The 19,585-nt window shown below is 38.4% G+C and overlaps 1 protein-coding gene across 1 annotated transcript in view; it reads right to left on the bottom strand.

The window, feature by feature from the left end:
* LOC135210901 (uncharacterized) overlaps positions 1 to 19,104 on the bottom strand; it is a 50,945-nt gene extending 31,841 nt beyond the window's left edge. The window contains exon 1 of the mRNA XM_064243839.1: positions 18,927 to 19,104. The gene's annotated coding sequence lies outside the window, so the exon portion shown is untranslated. The remainder of the gene's footprint in view (positions 1 to 18,926) is intronic.
* Between the last annotated feature and the right edge of the window lie 481 nt (positions 19,105 to 19,585).

Below are 19,585 nucleotides of genomic sequence, written 5' to 3'. Positions count from 1 at the left end.
TTATATATATTATATATTATAATATATTTATATAGTATATATATTTTTTTATTTTATTATATATATAAAGTTTTTATTTATATATATTAAATTTATTTATATAGATTATATAATTATATATATATATTATATTATACTATAATATTATATGTTAATATATATATATTATAATATATATAGAATATATATTATTATATACGGTATATAAAAAAAAGAATAATTATTTATATATTATTTATTATATATATAATTACATTATAATATTATATATTATTATATATATATAATATATATATATATATATTATTATATACTATTATATTCTAGATATTCTAATATATATATAATATATATTATATTAATTATATATAATTATAATATATATATATATATATAGATATGTATTCGATATATTATATTAATATATTATATATTAATATATTAATATTATATTAATATATTATATAATATTATTCTATATAAATAATATTATATTATATTATTATATTCTATATTATATATATAATATATTATATATAATATAATAATATATATATAAGATATTAATAATATATATATATATTATTATAATATTATTATATTAATATATTAATATAGATATATATATATATATTATTATTAGATATATATCTAATATTATATAATATATATATATATCTATATAATTATTATATATATTATAATTATATATATAATTTCTACGTTTATTGAACGCCTCGCCTTCCTAGCAGTTTTTATTAATTGTATTTATAAAAGAAGCAGCCATGCCTTCTCCTAAAGCAACTGATGTTGGGAGAGAGCATGTCATAGGAAGGCTAGGGAGGAATTTCCGGTCATCCTGACGGAAGCTTATGGTAGATAGGCAAGTCACAAGAGTAGCTAGGCCTCGAGATGGATTTTAGGGACTTCTACAATAAGACCTATTTTCCTTCCAAATTTGCTGGTTGTTGTGTACGCTTTCAGGCAGTGCCCGAGGCGGTATATGGAAAGCCCACCCCCTTGATTCAAAGAGAACCAGTATCTCTCCCAGTTCAACTGCAGTCGCGAGGCATCCAGGTACGTCTAAAAGTGTAAACTCCAAACCAGTACCTTTTACTACCATACGACTCTTGCTAATTTCACTTTCAAGTCTTACTTTTATCCCTCCTACATCAAAAGCCCTTTGTCCTCGTCGGGCCACGTGCTCCCCCTTGTGACTTGTTAAAGACCAAGTCTTCAGTGCATACCTCAGTGAACCATTAGGGTTCCTTTGCCCCAGTGTTAGAGAGCTGAATAATTGTAATCTGAGCAAGAAGTCATTTTTCTTTTATCTTGTTTAATCTGGGATCCTTTTCCAGATTCCCTGAGTCACGTGTCAAGTCTCTCCGCCCGCAAGTGTTGCATTACCCAAGATTATGAAACCAGCTTTTACGAATTCCATTTTGCGCCAGCTATCCATTCACTTGAGAGATATTATTAGTCCATGTGGGGACCAGTTGCATTTACTTAAACCTTGGCTGTTAAGCAGCCTCTTGTAAATAAATAGCTGTAAAGTACTTAGCTGAGTTTCTGGCGACCTTTCCTCTAGAGTAAATTATCACTATAAATCCTTTTACGGTAAGTTCAAGTAAATTTCCTTTATTTTCCCTCAACTATTTCTGTTTACGTATCGGAGTCCTTTTCAAGGCCGGGCTCATACGTAAAAATGTCGACCTCGCCAAGGATTCGAACCTAGCTTGCTTAAAAAAAGCTTGTAAATCACGTTATCCCTTGTAAAACGAATGTTAATGTTTTTACATAGCGCACATCAAAGCACACTTGCAGCGGAAGACACACACTGGCTCACGGTAAGGTATAGCATCCATTTAATATGATTATTCTATAACCAATGTTAGCTTAAGGTACGTTTAAGTATTTTTATTACGAAGTGTTTAAAAGAGTGTAAGTAGAAATATTATTATTGTAACGGCGAAAGCGCCAGAGCTTAATTTTAGCGGCAAGCAAACAATTTGCCCCGCGAATTCTCTGTTACTTTGTGTCCTCGTCTGACGAGACACGAGCGCGTGTTAGATAGCTGCCAGAAAGTACCCATGATGCCAAACTCTGGAAGGAAGGCCTTGACCAGGGTTTATTGTTATGTAAGAAAGCCTAGCTAGTTAGAGTGTTCTACTAATAGTTACGGCAAAAGAAGTGTACAATTCTTTTGTCTGTGATAGGTTAGGGGATTCGTTTTAACTTGGTTTTATTAAGTGTTGGTAACCGTTCAAGCTGCCCAGCTTTGTAAGCTTCGCGCCTGCGCTGTCTCAACCAACCTTCGTTTCTCACAAAGCGCAGCCATGTTTTTAACCCTTTAAGCATTATCTCAACGATTTAAGCAAAGTAACGTAAGTCTTGAAAGTTTAACGTAAATAACATTAATCTCGGTACTATCTATCTATCTTTCTGCCAGAGAAATCAACGTAATTTGCCTTGAATAAGAAATTAGAATTTCGTGTTGTAACTCGCCTCCGCGTTTACAGAAAATCAGCTGTTTGAACGACACGCTGTGCACACCGCTCTGCCAACCTGCTCTGCTCGCCTCACCACACGTTTCACCTAGCATCGTTCACTCGCTCGCTGAACGAAAGTTTCATTTCCTTTCGTACTAAACGTAACCTTTTCCATTTACAAATGTTTACTAACATTTCAGCTTAAAATCCTTACCATCATTTTCACTTGTCACAGGGACCTAGTATCCTTACGTAAAGTTAACGTAAATCTTCAAGGAGTAAATTACAAGAATTGTTAACGTAAAACGCGTCTTTGTGAAATTCATATTGAAACGCAAATCATTTCATAAGCGCAAGCCACTACCATTAACGTAAACATCGTTCACCGCGAGCGCGTTATCATTTTCATAAACATTACCCAAAGCAATTCTTTCATTAAACGTTAACGTAAGTAGATCATTTAACGCAGGTTGCGTTGTATTAACGAACAATACTAGTAGTTCAAATAAATACAAGGGAGTTCATCATATATCATTTTCACCCTCTGAGAGAGAGAGAGAGAGAGAGAGAGAGAGAGAGAGAGAGAGAGAGAGAGAGAGAGAGAGAGAGAGAGAGAGAGAGAACCCATTATTCACAAAGCCAAGAGTACTACGTCCATTACTTATAGCATGCAGAACTAACATCATTTTAGTCTGTGTCTTTCATTTACACTGAGCGTGATTCGTACACGCCTGTGTCCATTGCAGTTTGCAAGCATTTATTTATTTAATTTACCGAGTACTTCAGCGAGGGACTGAGCATTTCTAAAATTACTATTACCTGGCGTTGCCCGAGTGGTCTTTACTTTTTCTTTTATCACAAAAGACTTGCGTATACCGCAAGCACAAACCGCACAGTGTGCCACGCAAATTCATTACTTCCAGACAAGGAAGCCTACCAGTCTAGGACTGGCCACCACCAGTGCACGTCAGGTCTTACCATTTTGCAGTGCCACTAATTCTTGACACTGTCCATCGACTGGCTGCTGAAGTACTCCCCCCTTTTACTTTCTCTCCTCCACCATTACACTCTGCCTCGAACAGAGTACCATTTCACTTCAGTATATTTAAGTATACTGCATGTAGTGTCGTCCGACGGGACACCCCAGCACGATACCAGTGCTCCAAACAAGGAACGCCTCCTCATAAGTGCCATTGCACTTGTACAGCCGTACAGGTAGCCATTCTACCTGCGTGTCCGTCCTTACGGAACGCCCAATTCATTAGTGTCCATGTACAAGGGTCAGTGATCCTTCGGAGCACTCCCCAAGGGAACGCCTCCCAAAGTGCCGCAATACCAGCCCTAAGTGCTGTCAAACCTGCGTGTCCATCCTTACAGAACGCCCAACCCATTAGTGTATCCGCTATCCCGGATCACCCAAGCAAGGGAACGCCTCCCGAAGTGCCGCAATACCAGGCCTAAGTGCTGTCAAACCTGCGTGTCCGTCCTTACGGAACGCCCAATCCATTAGTGAATCCGCTATCCCGGATCACCCAATCAAGGGAACGCCTCCCGAAGTGCCGCAATACCAGCACTGCTAGTGCTGCCCAAGGAACGCCTCCATAAGTGCCATTGCACCTGTATTGGACCTACAGGTAGCCCATTCCAGCATCTCCCAAGTTGGGAACGCCCTTAAGTGTGACGTACGCCGCACACACTATTTGATTGTCTCACCTCATCAGAAGGTGCCATTCCAGAAGTGCCACCAACTTACGGGACACTTCCCAAGTGCCACAGAGCACCCAGTCTTTTAAGACTTTCACTACCATGTTGCAGAACACATTTCCAAGTGAGTGCCACATTACACAGTAGGCACTCCTATTCCATCCAGAGCTGTCCCAGGCCATTATCATAATTTTCATCTGAGCCTCTACTGCCGCCTAAGGGAAATGTCTTCCCCTGCTTCCCGCGACTTCTTTGCTCCAAACCCTTATAACTCTGGGCAAGGAGGCCGGTTACACTGGACAAGCACTTGACCAGTGGATAACTGCGCAGCAGGATGCCGAGCGCCTGCAAGAAAAGGAAGCCAGAGAAGCAGAAAGGAAGGAAAGAGAAGAAGAGAGGAAGCATGAGCTCGCTCTCAAGGAGAAGGAACTCGAAATCAAGCGGGAGAAGGCCCGTAAGGAGAGTATCTTAGCTTAAGCCTCTCTGTCAGCTTCCAGCCCTGCACCCACTGTCTCTCACAGTCCTGCCATCTCTGGTCAACCTCTTACCATTTTACCGCCTACCTCCTCCCTTTTGGAAGAGGTAAGCCCACCAGTTAACCCCGGACTTGTTTCCGAGGGTGATTCAACGGAGGTTTCCTTGACCTCCCTACCTCAAATCACTGCCAGAGAGGACTCTTCACATGTGCCAGAGCACACTGCCAGCCTTGGTGACTCCACAGATTCGCAACCTGTGGGGCCATCTCGGCCTTACCGTCCAGTGCCACGGAAGAGGTTCTGGAATAAGTTCTGCCGAGACTGTGGCTGCAAGGGTCACATGTCTGCAAATTACGGAGGGTGCGCTAACCACAATATTCCTGCCATCGCAATGGCAGTTACAAATCCTTCCTCACTAGGACCCCCAGCTAAGGGCCCTATAACCGTCGCACCCCTCCAAAGTCGTTATCCGCCAAGCCACGTCAGAGCCTACGACGACTCTGGCGCTCAAATCTCCCTGATACGGGAAGATCGAATCCCCCGAGGGGCTAACGTCGATAGACGTCATTTAATCACCATTGAAGGTATCAACCATATCAAGCTGATCGTTCCGACAGTCCAATTGAGGGTCACCAGACCTAATTTCTCCAAAGTGTGTACTCTTGCAGTTGCACGCTACATTCCAGGAGGTTACGACCTCCTCCTAGGCCAAGACATGAAGTCTCCCTTACAGTTCAAAAAGCCTAGGGGTCCTAACCCCATGTCAAATCACTCCAAAGCAAGGAGTCATCAAAATTCTACTTCCTCCAGGAAGTACGTACACCAACAGTCTCCCCCGTTACCAAGGAGGGAGATTGATCATTCACAGTTCCGTTGCAAAACCTGCAACGTACTAGGGCACTCCACAAATTGGCCTAGGTGCCCTAGCCGACTACCAGCAGCGGACACTGTCCATGTTCCACAAGGCTTAGCCTTCAACAAGAGACAGGAGCCTAAGTCTCCCATTACCAAGGGCCCGCTGAGAGGTATTGCACCTCCGGTGCCCGTCACAGGTCCAGTCGACCTCAACTCTCAGCCAGTGCCACTTGGCAGCACTGGGCAGTGCCAAGCTCCATCCAGCCTGGACGTAGAGCCACCAAAGAACTTGACCTCTGCGCCTGACCCCGAGCTAGTCCAGGCGCCTAACCTTATCAAGGATCCTCCTACAGGAGATCCTCCAACAGGCATGGAGCTTACCACAGCCCATGGCCAATCTCCAGTCCATCATTCTTCACCTTCACCTCTGTCGCACGAGGATGAACCTCCGGCAGACCTCACATTCTCACCTCCTCTGGACAACCAGGAATTGCCCGACCAGGAGTCAGTCTGGAGTCTTACCTTACGACGGCTGTCGCAGCAGACAAAGTGAGGGCCTCCCCTGCAGTAGGTTCCACCTCTATGACGGTTGCTGCAGATACCGAAGTAGGGTGTCCTCCTGCAATCCCTCAGGCTACCACTGCCTCTGCTCCTGACGGCGTTTCTGGCCTTACCCCAGAGTCGGTGCCTCCGTCTACTCCTAGAACTGGTATAGCCAGGCCCTGGAGGAATAAGAAGAAGAAGGGACGTATCAAATCATTAACACACTAACCAAAGAGCCACATGCTCTCCTTGACACCTGTGCCCGAGGTACAGTGTCACATTCATTTGCAGATTGATCCTGGCACCTACCCAGAGAAGGTAGCCAGCCTGATCTCTGCCAGTAAACTAACCCTCTAACCCCTAGAAATTGTGATACTAACACTCATGTAAATGTCATAATTACCACATTGCATTTCCATCCTGGTCAACTAACCACTCATCATCCTCACGCATCATTACCTCATCATGTATTTTAACAATTCCGTCGCTGAATTGCTGCTGTGCGTACAACACACTGGAATGATTGCGTCTCGAATTAACTGTAATGAGTAGGCTAGGCTAATGATTTAGTACCAGGGCATTAGGTTAGTAGCAAGTAGAATTTTCAAGTAACCTTATCTAGGGGTAGAGTAGACTGTCGTCACAGGCGACCCATAGTTATCACTTAGGCTAGACTACATTACTCCATTAAGTTAGTACACTTAGCATCTCCACCTATATGTTCGGTAGGTCACTGTAGTTAGCTGTATCGCTGCTCAAAAAACTTCAAGTTAGAGTAGGAGAACTGGGTAGTCGAGACGATAAACTTATTTAAGCCAAGACCTTCACGCCCGAAAGGGAGTGAATGCCTTCTTAACAGGGGGAGCTGCTACGTTTATTGAACGCCTCGCCTTCCCAGCAGTTTTTTATTAATTGTATTTATAAAAGCAGCAGCCATGCCTTCTCCTAAAGCAACTGATGTTGGGAGAGAGCATGTCATAAGAAGGCTAGGGAGGAATTTCCGGTCTGACGGAAGCTTATGGTAGATAGGCAAGTCACAAGAGTAGCTAGGCCTCGAGATGGATTTTAGGGACTTCTACAATAAGACCTATTTTCCTTCCAAATTTGCTGGTTGTTGTGTATGCTTTCAGGCAGTGCCCGAGGCGGCATATGGAAGCCCCCTGATTCAAAGAGAACCAGTATCTCTCCCAGTTCAACTGCAGTCGCGACCTAGGACGGATGTCCAGCCAGCCAGCCTCCCACACTTAAGCCTAACGGTGCTATTGGCGCGCCCAAATCTGAGACCAAGCCGGACGCCGCACTTTTCTACAAAGATCCACTGAACATGGCATCCAGGTACGTCTAAAAGTGTAAACTCCAAACCAGCACCTTTTACTACCATACGACTCTTGCTAATTTCATTTTCAAGTCTTACTTTTATCCCTCCTACATCAAAAGCCCTTTGTCCTCGTCGGGCCACGTGCTCCCCCTTGTGACTTGTTAAAGACTCAGTGAACCATTAGGGTTCCTTAGCCCCAGTGTTAGAGAGCTGAATAATTGTAATCTGAGCAAGAAGTCATTTTTCTTTTATCTTGTTTAATCTGGGATCCTTTTCCAGATTCCCTGAGTCACGTGTCAAGTCTCTCCGCCCGCAAGTGTTGCATTACCCAAGATTATGAAACCAGCTTTTACGAATTCCATTTTGCGCCAGCTATCATTCACTGAGAGATATTATTAGTCCATGTGGGGACCAGTTGCATTTACTTAAACCTTGGCTGTTAAGCAGCCTCTTGTAAATAAATAGCTGTAAAGTACTTAGCTGAGTTTCTGGCGACCTTTCCTCTAGAGTAAATTATCACTATAAATCCTTTTACGATAATTTCAAGTAAATTTCCTTTATTTTCCCTCAACTATTTCTGTTTACGTATCGGAGTCCTTTTCAAGGCCGGGCTCATACGTAACAATATAATATATATATATATACACAGTGGTACCTCGACATACGAAAGGCTCAACTTACGAAAAACTCGAGATACGAAGCAAATAAGAAAAATTTTACAGCTCTACATACGAAAATTGCTCAAGTTACGAAAGATTGTTGCTGTAAAGTCCCGAGATTCGCCTGGACCACCGAGAACAATTTTAAAACTCCCGAGCCCCCAACTGAGTAAACTCGCCACCATCCTCCCGCTCTCCCATTGGTTCCTGATGCTAGTCACCCCATAAGATCCTGCTCTCCTATTGGTCAGCATCTACCCCTTGTGCTTTAAGTATTCTATTGGTAAAAGGATGCTGTAAATTGAAAAACTTATTCATGCAATACATTTAAGATAAAAAAAAAAAAAAAAAAACATTAGGTAAAGACAGAATAAAGAATAGAAATGAATGGTTATTATACTGTTTGGTAGTTTCAGTAGTTGAAGAGAGATAATGAAAATTTTTGGCTTACTAGGAAAAGTGATTGCTTGGCGTTCGTTCAGTGCTCGTAAGAGCTGAATGTAAACAATCGATTGGAAGGTTTTTTTTTCTGTTTTTGTTTGTTTGAGTAATAGTTAATGATTAATTAATAATTATTTGAAATGAGTACATACTGATTATCTATACGTTTTATTGGCATATTCTAAGCTTTTAGCTTTAGGTTTAGACATCAGAATCATAGACTAGGCTACAGTAGCAACCACTAACATAGGCTAGGCTTAATGCTAAGGGACATATGCTAAAGTCCCAAGATGTACAGTATTTTGCCTTTTTGGAGTCATATTTCTTCCGTCGGATCGGCGTGGTAACCCTAGAACATGTGTTGTAGGCCTGGAAATATAATTTACTGGGTTGTTTTTGGGAGGGCTTGGAACGGATTAGCCATTTTACATGTAAAATGTGGTCCAAGATATGAAAACCTCATGATACGAAGGGCGCCTCGGAATGGATTAATTTCGTATCTCGAGGTACTACTGTGTATATATGTTGTAATATATGGTGTTATATATATATGTTATATATATGTTTGTAATTATAATATATATATATGTATATATATGTATATATATATATGTATATATATATATATATATTATATATATATTATATATATTTCCAGGTATTCCTCCTACTAAAAATGGGTTAGGTTCCAAAAAGCCAATAGTTTGTTGGAAAAATTGTATCTCGAATATAGCCTAGCCTACACTAGGGTAATCTAGACTACAATACACAATATACCGTATACATAAACAGTATAGTAATTATTAATTTCAGCTAATTCTCTGGGTTCAATGCAGATTAGCTTATGATAATTCAGTGCAAAGAGAAACTGAATAACACTAAGAGTTAGCCGCCTAGTGTATACTATGGCATATTGTAGACATGCAAATACAGTAGCCTAGCTTACAGTATAGTACTCTGTACTACTAATATAAGCTAATTCTGGAGGTTTAATGCATTGACTATGTGATTTAAAAAAAAAAAAAAAAAAAAAAAAAAATCAGATTTGGTCCAACATCGGCGTAACTGAACGATGTCAGGCTGCCGATGGTTGCGTATAATTATAAAATTGTACAAACATTACGAATATGCCTCTTTTCCATGAATCTATTAAAAAGTTAAACATTACTTCACTGTATCCAATACAGTAGTGCCTAAGGATACGAAATTAATCCGTAACCTAATTTTTTCGTATCTTGAACTACGTTTTACATGTAAATTGCCTAATTCATTCCAAGCCCTACAAAAACACCACAGTAAATTTTAAAATGAAGCTAAATTGACCAATAAACAATGAAATACAACAATTTGGACCATTCAATACCTAACATAACCTTTAATGTAGTACATACCTGTAAATAAAGTGTATTAGTGTACACGGAACAAGAAATACTTTACATACATGTACGTACGTATGTAGTAAAATGTGAAACCTTACCTTTCGAGTGAGGCGATCTCCGAAAGTGGCGACAGAGGAGGAGGACAAATGGCAGAAAACATGAACACTTAACTTTGCGAAACATTAAAAAATGGCAGAAAACATTAACACTAAACTTTACGAAACACATTAACAAATGGCAGAAAACATTAACACTTCTTGATTATCTCCATCTTCGATCTCCATAGAAAGCATCCTCTTCTTTCCATGAACTTCAGCAACATTCTTGGGACCCATGGTTAGTAATGTAAGTAATTAAGTTCACACACAACACGATAAAGTAACTTACAGTACAACGAAAGCGAAATCACCAACACGAATTTACGTTAACAAACAAAATCGTATATGTGAACGAACGAATTCCAGTGTTTATGATAACGCTGCCACAAAAAATGGTTAAGGAACGCCTTTACATAGAGGCATGATGCTGACCAATAGGAGAGCAGGATCTTATGGCATTGTCTAGCATCAGGAACCAATTGGAGAGTGGGAGGACGGTGGCAAGTCTACTCAGTTGGCGGCACGCAAGTTTTAAAATTGTTCTCGGTGGTCCGGGCGAATCTTGGACTTTACCCTTTCGCAACCTGAATTATTTTCGTATACAGAAGCAAAAAAATCTTTGACTTTGCTTTCGTAACTTGGATTTTTCACATGTAGGAACTTTTGTATGTCGAGGTTCCACTGTACTATATATATATAATATACAGGGTGGGCCAAAAGTAGCCTCACAGTTACTTCATGAACTGTTTCTCATTCAAAGTACTCTTCAATAGAAAATTAATACTGTGCCATTAATACATGCTACTTATTTTTATCCTTTTCATTTCACTCATTCTTAAATATGCCACTTATTCATGTCTGAAAAATTTTATGCGTTTAATAAATTATTTTTTATTCTGTTTTAACTGTGAGGCTACTTTTGGCCCATCCTGTATATGATATATAATATATATATATAGTATATATAATTATATTATATATATATATATATATTAGTGATATAATATTATATAATTATATATATCACATATATATACCATATCTATATATTACCAATATATATATATATACATTAATATATTATACTAGATATATATTATTATATATATATATATTAATATATATATATAGATTATTAATCTTAGATACCTTAATATATATATAGTATATAATATATTATATATATATAGATCTTCAAAAGTAGACGTATTCAAGTCATATTTTGACTTAAAAACACGTCATACAATGAAAAATAACCATGATTCATAAAAGTAAATACTATCTAGATATTCATTTATGCTAACTAGAAGCAAGAAAATTTGCTCAGAATTGAGTTATAACTTGTATTTGCCATCAGCCGATTTCCAAACCAAAACAGACTGCTATGTTAGTATTTTATAAAACAATTCTATGAGAATAGTACATACAATATGGATACAATGAAGTAATGTGTAACATTTTAATAGATTCATGGAAGAGGCATATTCATAATGTTTGTATTTATAATCAAACGCAGCCATCAGCAGCCTGACATTGTCCAGTTACGCCGATGTCGGACCAAATCTAATTTTTTTTTCCCTGAATCGTCATAGTCAGAATGCATTAAACCTCCAGAATTAGCTTATATTAATAATTACTATGCCGTATATGTAGTATAGGGTACTATACTGTAAGCTAGGCTACTGTATTCATATGTATACAATATACCATAGTATATGCTAGGCTAACTCTTGTTAGTGTTATTCAATTTCTCTTTGCACTGAATTATCATAAGCCAATTTGCATCAAACCTAGAGAATAAATAAATATTATATTATATATATATATATAGTGCTACCTCGAGATACAAAATTAATCCGTTCCGAGGAGCCCTTCGTATCATGAGGTTTTCTTATCTTGGACCACATTTTACATGTAAAATGGCTAATCCGTTCCAAGCCCTCCAAAAATACCCCAGTAAATTCCATAATAAAGCTAAATTGACCTATAAACAATGAAATACTACGACAATTTGGACCATTCAATACCTAACTTAATTACTGCTAATTACCTGTAAATAAAGTGTATTAGTGTACATGGTATACAAGAAATACTGTACGTACGTAGTAAAATGTGGAAGCTTACCTTTCGAGTGAGGCTATCTCCGAAAGTGGCAACAGAGGAGGAGGACAAACAGCAGATACGTACGTACACTTAACTTTACGAAACACATAAAAGAATGTAAGGAAAACTAAACTAAAATTTACGAAATACATTAACAAAACTGTAACACTTAACTTTAAAAAGAGTAAAATAAAAAAATTTTTTTGTCTTTTTTTGATTTTTAAATTTTTTCTTTTACTTTTTTATACTTTACGTAGTTTTTTTATTTTTTATTATTTTTTTTTTTTTACAGAATTTCCACTTCATCACCACTTTCAACTTTGTTTTTTAGTATCACTTGGTTCTTCCTTTTTACTTACTCCTGCTAATACTAAAGGCCTCTTTAAAAAATAACTATCCAAGGAAGATTGCTTCTGCCTACTTTTCACAATGTTCCTGAAACGACTCGGGCAAACGTCATCGAACTGCGCAAGCATACGACCTGTGTGAGCCTTTTTGGGCGTCTTTTTTTTTTTTTTTTTCTACAAACGTATTGCACTTTATGAAAAGCAGCTAGAACATCCTTAATTTCTGCCGTCGTCATAGGGTTGTCCTCCTCATCCTCGCCGCTGCTAGAGAACTCCTCTTGAACGACGTTATGTTGCATGGCCTCCAACTCCTTCAGGTCATTCGTCGTAAACTCCTCTTGGTGCTCCTCGAGAAGGTCGTTGATGTTGTCCTCGTTGACGACCAGCCCCATGGACTTGCCGAGTGCAACGATCTCGTTAAGATCTGGTTGCAAAACAGTTTCAGGATCGTCAACTGTTTCTGAACCTGCAGCACCAGCTTCGCCCACGTCGAATCCCTTGAAGTCTCGGGCGGATATGGCATCAGGCCAGAGTTTCCTCCATGAGGAATTCAAGGTTCCCCTTGAAACCTCCTGCCAAGCTTGGTCGATGAGTCGGATGCATATCACAACATCGAAATGCTCCTGCCAAAATTCACGCAAGGTGAGATTTGTGGTATCAGTGATGTCGAAACATCTCTTGAAAAGATGTTTCGTATACAGCTTCTTAAAGTTCGATATCACTTGCTGGTCCATGGGCTGGAGGAGAGGGGTGGTGTTAGGCGGAAGATAAAGAATCTTGATGAAGGAATACTCCACTAGGATATCTTCCTTGAGGCCAGGAGGGTGGGGAGGGGCATTGTCCAACACCAGCAGACATTTCAGAGGGAGGCGCTTCTCTTCCAAGAATTTCTTCACTGTCAGGCCGAAACACAGATTTACCCACTCTGTGAACAAAAGCCTCGTTACCCAGGCTTTCGCATTAGCCCTCCACATCACTGGAAGCTTCTCCTTAAGCACTTTGTGGGCCTTGAAGGCTCGAGGAGTCTCGGAATGATACACCAGTAGGGGCTTCACCTTGCAATCCCCACTGGCGTTTGAACAAAGTGGGAGCATAAGCCTGTCTTTCATAGGCTTATGCCCGGGGAGCTTCTTCTCTTCCTCCATTTATGTACGTCCGACGAGGCATTTTTTTCCAAAAAAGGCCAGTCTCATCACAGTTGAAGACTTTGTGAGAACTGTAGCCTTCATTGGTCATCATCTTGTCAAACGTCTTTTTAAAGGCTTCGGCTGCTTTCGTGTCCGAGCTGGCACCCTCCCCATGCCGCACCACCGAATAGATGCCAGTCCGTTTACAAAATTTCTCAAACCACCCATGCAAAGCCTTGAACTCTGGGGTTGGCGTTGATGTCCCTTCTCCTATGTCATCTTCCGCCAGGGCAATCAAATTGCTGAAAATAGCACTGGCCTTGTGGGAGATTGCCGTCTCCGTTATCGTATCGCCAGCAATTTCTTTGTCTTTTATCCAGACAAGAAGCAGCCGTTCCATCTTGTTGTGCACGTGGGTCCTCTTGCTGGACAAAATAGTGATGCCCTTGGAAGGTGTAGCTGCTTTGATGACATCCTTCTGCTTAAGGATGGTGCCTATTGTCGACAGATTTCAGCCGTATTCCTTGGCGATCACACTCAATTGCATACCAGCTTCATACTTCTTGATAATCTCCATCTTAGTCTCTAAAGAGAGCATTCGCTTCTTTCCGTGAATTTCAACTTTCTTGGGACCCATGGCTACATATATACTGTACATAATTTACGTATAAGTAGAGTAAAGTTTTCACACAACACAAAGTACGTATGCTGCAATGAAATCACTAACGAATATACGTTAATAAACTAAATCGTCAAGAATTTCCATCTTTGTCTCTAAAGAGAGCATTCGCTTCTTTCCGTGAATTTCAACGTTCTTGGGACCCATGGCTACATATATACTGTACGTAATTTACGTATAAGTAGAGTAAAGTTTTCACACAACACAATAAAGTACGTATACTGCAACGAAATCACTAACGAATATACGTTAATAAACCAAATCGCTAGACCGAACGAATACCGCGTACGTACGATACAGATGATGCCTTGCAGTGGCCGAAGAAGCACACCGCAATGTAGATGCATCATGGGAGGGATGCTGACCAATAGGAGAGAAGGATCTCATGGCGGTGACTAGCATCAGGAGGATGGTGGCGAGTCTAGTCAGTTGGCGGCGCGCGAGTTTCAAAATTGTTATTGGTGGTTCAGGCGAATCTCGGACTTTACAGAAACCTTTCGTATGTAGAGCCGTTAAATTTTTCGTGCTAACTTTCGTATCTCGAGGTACCACTGTGTATATGTATGTATGTGTGTGTTTGTGTATATGTGTATGTGTATATATATATATATATATAGATATATATATAATATATATATATATATATCATATATATATATACATATATATACATATATAGTATATATATACATTATATATATATACATATATATATATTAATATATATATATATACTATATTATATACATATCATATATATATATCTATAGATATATATATATACATATAATATACATATATACATATAATATATATATATATCTAATATATATCATATATATTATATATATTATACATATATTATATATATATATACATATATATATATACAATATACATATATCATATATACATGTTATAGTATATATACATATATATATATACATATATATAAACATATACCATATAATATATAATATATATTATATATATATTATATAATATATATATATATATACATATATATTATTTATATAAATATATATATATATATATATATATATATATATATATATATATATATCGACTTACAACGGGTTTGGCTTATGATGTTCCAAGGTTAAGGCGCTTTTCAATTATATTTATCAGAAATTATTTCCAGGTTTACAGCACATATTCCAGGGTTGCGGCACATACAACACTGATCTGGCGGAAGAAATATGACTCCAAAGGTGAAAAATAATCACCGCTTCCTTTTTTTTTATGAAAAATGCAATAAAAATGCACTTTACACATTAAAATTAAGGTTTTCTTGATATTTTTGACGATGTTCCGGCTTACAACGCATCTCAAGAATGGAACCCCCATCTTAACTTGGGGACTTCCTGTATATATATTCTCCACTTTTTCAATATACATATTCGCTTTTATATAGAATAAATTTGCAGATCATTGTTATTTGCCAGTTTCTTCAAACTGTTCAAATCTCTCATACTAAAGAATGGTGTCGTCCATTGCGTTGTTAACGAGTTAAACGTATTGTGGGCTAATACCTGCATTTGTGTACGAAGGCTCATTTCAACTTAACACCAATGTAATGAGCCTTCGTACACAAATGCAAGTATTGGCCAAAAAGACTTAACTCGTTAACAACGCAATGGACACCATTCTTCACCAAGAAAGATTTTAACATTTTAAAGAAACTGGCAAATAACAAGGATCTGTATATCACCAGACCAGACAAAGGGAAAGTTACTGTTATTGTAAATAAGTATATATATGTATGTAGTTAAATGCAATAAATGTAATATTTATATAAATTTTTTCCATGATTTCAGTGGGGGGGGGGGGGGGGAGGGGGGGGGGGGGGCAAGTGCCTTCTTGCCTTTATGTGTGGGCACCCATGTTGATGGCATACGTCTACAGGATTTTTATCCTTGTTGCCGATGCACGATAACACAGTGGGTCTCCCGTATTCGCGTTCTCCAGATTTGCGGACTCACAAATTCACGGATTTCTCTCCGTGATCATATCTACCAATTATTCACAGGAAATTCGCCTCTTCGCAACATTTTACAATAAGAAGTATCCACAAACTCCTGTTTTTTTTTTTTTAAGTTAATTTAATCATAAAATGCACTTATTAAAAAATAGTTTTAAATAAAACTATTGAGAGAGGAGAGAGAGGAGGAGAGAGGAGGAGAGAGAGAGAGAGAGAGAGATAGAGAGAGAGAGAGAGGAAAAAAAAAAAGTTATATAAATGTGTTTAGATGGTTTTCTGGTTTTCAAAAACAAAAAAAAAAAAAAAAAAAAAAAAAAAACAAAAAAAAAAAAAAAAAAAAAAAAAAAAGGAAAAAAAAAAAACTAAAAAAAAAAAAAAACGTAATATAAATGTTTATCTTGAGTTTCAACAAACAAAAACCCATTTTCAGCATTTTTATACAGGATTCCAACTATATTCGTTGATTCTAACTATTCATGGGGGAGTCTGGTACACATCCCCTGCAAATATGTGGGGGACCACTGTAATCATCAGTAGCTTGAAGTTTTCTCCACATCAGCTACAACTTGGTATAAATTTAACAGTACTACATGACCTCATTTTAAACATAATTACGGTAAATGTTTACTATCGTACAATGGTTGAAATACAAGCCAAACAGATGTTGATGTCATCCAATTCACTTGTACATGGCAAAAAGTCGTTTCTCATTTGGTTGTTCACAGCTGTACACATTTAGGCAGTAAATAAGTATAACATTACAACAATACTTTTATCATTCTCTTTTGCCGTTTTTGAACTTATTGAACTAAATATGGGATAAAGTTAGGTTATTGCAATTTGGTCTTTCTCGCTCCCTGACTGTATGCTGCTTCTTGCATCCATTGCAAGGGAAATTTTTTAATATTTTCAAAATATTGTTGTATCAGTGTTAATTGCTAGGCCCATTGTAAAATTGGAGCATCATAAGATGGGTTATCGTAACTTGAACACTACCTCCATGTGTGTGTGTAAAATTTACAAATGAATTAAATAGAACTGAATATAGAATTAGGTCAAAGGTCAAGCACCGAGACCCAAGAATCATTCATCGTTGAAATGGAAACAGACAATACAGTCAGTCCCCAGGTTACGGCGGGGGTTCAGTTCCTGGCAGGGGTGATGTAAACCAAAAATCACCTTAACCTGAATCATCTTAATTATAATGGGAATAAATAGAACTTACAGCGCTGTTACAGTGCCATAAGTGCCGTTAGTCGAGGTTACAGTGCAGTAAATCCACTTAAGGTGCTGAAAACTTGTGGTAAACAGCGCCATGAAGCAAGCGAAGTAAGTCTGGAATGATGCAACCCGAACCCGACGTAAACCGGGGACTGCTTGTAAAAAGTTTGCAAAATATAGGAGGAAAACCTGGCAGTTGCACTTTGAAACAATTGTCATCAGCATGTGGAAAGAAGTTGGGTGAAAGAGAATATGAAAAGATACAGTGAAGGGAAGAAAGGAATGAAAGGGGTTGAAATCACATTGCAAAGAACCGCAAGTAATGGGCCTACAGTGCACCCCATCATCTACACTGATGGCACTAACCTCCTATAGGGTTAGTTTTTAATAACTACAATAGCCTCTTTAACCTTTTATATTTCTTCACAATTTGGGAATACTTGTCACTACTGAGTCTAGATCCAAACGAAGATATCGTTTTGCCTGACCGTGGCTCAAATTTGTATCCAAGGTAAGAATTACCAAGCCAAGCCAAATAGAAAGGTGTGGCCTGGTAATCAGGGTTACCTCACTCTGGTAGCCCATTAAGCTCAAGTCTTCACTGGGGCATCAGGTAAGATTTAAATTGTCTGGGGTACCTGAAGCTCGGAATATCTTTCAGTTCTAGGCTCAATAGTGACAAGAATTTCCAAAGTTATGAAGAAATAAAGATATTACAAATGCATTATGGTTACTAAAATCTACACAATTATATTATAGCCTACATAGTATATATTTACTGGGAAAATATGAAGTACCACAGAAGCCTATAACCGTGATGTTTAACTTCTGGTTAGGAAAATAAAATAACCCAGAGGATCTCCATCACTTAAAATTTGCAAAAAATTGTTCAACCATAAGGAAAGTGTCTGACCTAGTATCACCGGAAAACAATCATCGTTAGTTTGGTTACCCAACTACTTGCAGGAATAACTACTGTGAATATTGTTATATAGGCTAGGACAGGGAAAACTAGCCGAGAAAATAAAAATAGTTTCTTTTGGTGGTATTTCTATATACTATAAGCATTCCGCATCGTTCGTCCCCGCGAATACGAAAGCCACCAGGAATTGGGGCGTCAAAACTGTATTTCGCCGTGCTTAGTACGAGCCCCTGGGGGGTTAATTACAGCCGTCCGAATAAATATTAATTGAAATTCTCGTTCAGGAAGTAAAACTGCAAAGAAAAACCGCAACTGCCATAGTCTAGGCCACCGCGGAGTAGTACTATAGATATACCCTAGAGGACCTACTACGGTTGCTATATCTACATATCTCGAGTCAAAACAAGGCCAGTTTGGGGAACCAGCATGGGCGTTTTCCTAGCACCTAGATGATGTTTTCCAATACTTATCACTGCCTCTAACCCATTCTAGTACAAATAAATATACGTATGATGTCTGACGGTAGCCCAACTTTTGTGCTGTAGTGCTTCATAGATGCTAACCTGTTCTTTGTCGTCAGGGTGTTATGATACTCAGAGACGATGCCAGAAATTCAGCGGGGTTCTCCTGAGTGTGTAGGGGTCAAGTCTGTTCTTGAGGGTACACCTACAGTGCGGTGAGTCTACTGACTGTATAGCATCTTTTCATGTCTGGTCTGGTCGCCCGACTCCAGAGTCGGGACACGTCAGATACCGGACAACGTCCCAAAACGTATTTGAATTGTTGAAATTTCGCTTAAGTACCTTGTCTTGACATACAATTGTTTGAAGGTTGGATGAGGAATTCATTTCGGTTGTTTTTATTTTCAATTAACAGTGTCCCATTGTACCGTTTACCACATACAAAAACATCACGAAATGTCTGAAAAGATAAAGTGGTGAAACAAGTCAGGCTGCTGAACGTTCCGGGAAGCGTTATATAATCGTATGCAGTTTCAAACTTGGCTGTAATGTGTGTCATAAATATACTTCATACTTTGGTTACCCATTTACTCTAAATTATCTATTCGGCAGTCCTATAAAATAAGATTTATAACATCTTCGTGTTCACAGGCCTGTACCGAGGTTTTTTTTTATATGTTAAGGAATATGTGTGTTGTTGTTAACAATAAATGAATCAATCAATAAAACTGAAGAAATAATCTTGAATTTCAGTGCAAACT

Source organism: Macrobrachium nipponense, chromosome 4 (genome assembly GCF_015104395.2).
Source record: "Macrobrachium nipponense isolate FS-2020 chromosome 4, ASM1510439v2, whole genome shotgun sequence".
Lineage (NCBI taxonomy): Eukaryota > Metazoa > Arthropoda > Malacostraca > Decapoda > Palaemonidae > Macrobrachium > Macrobrachium nipponense.
This window is presented reverse-complemented; position numbering and strand designations above follow the sequence as displayed.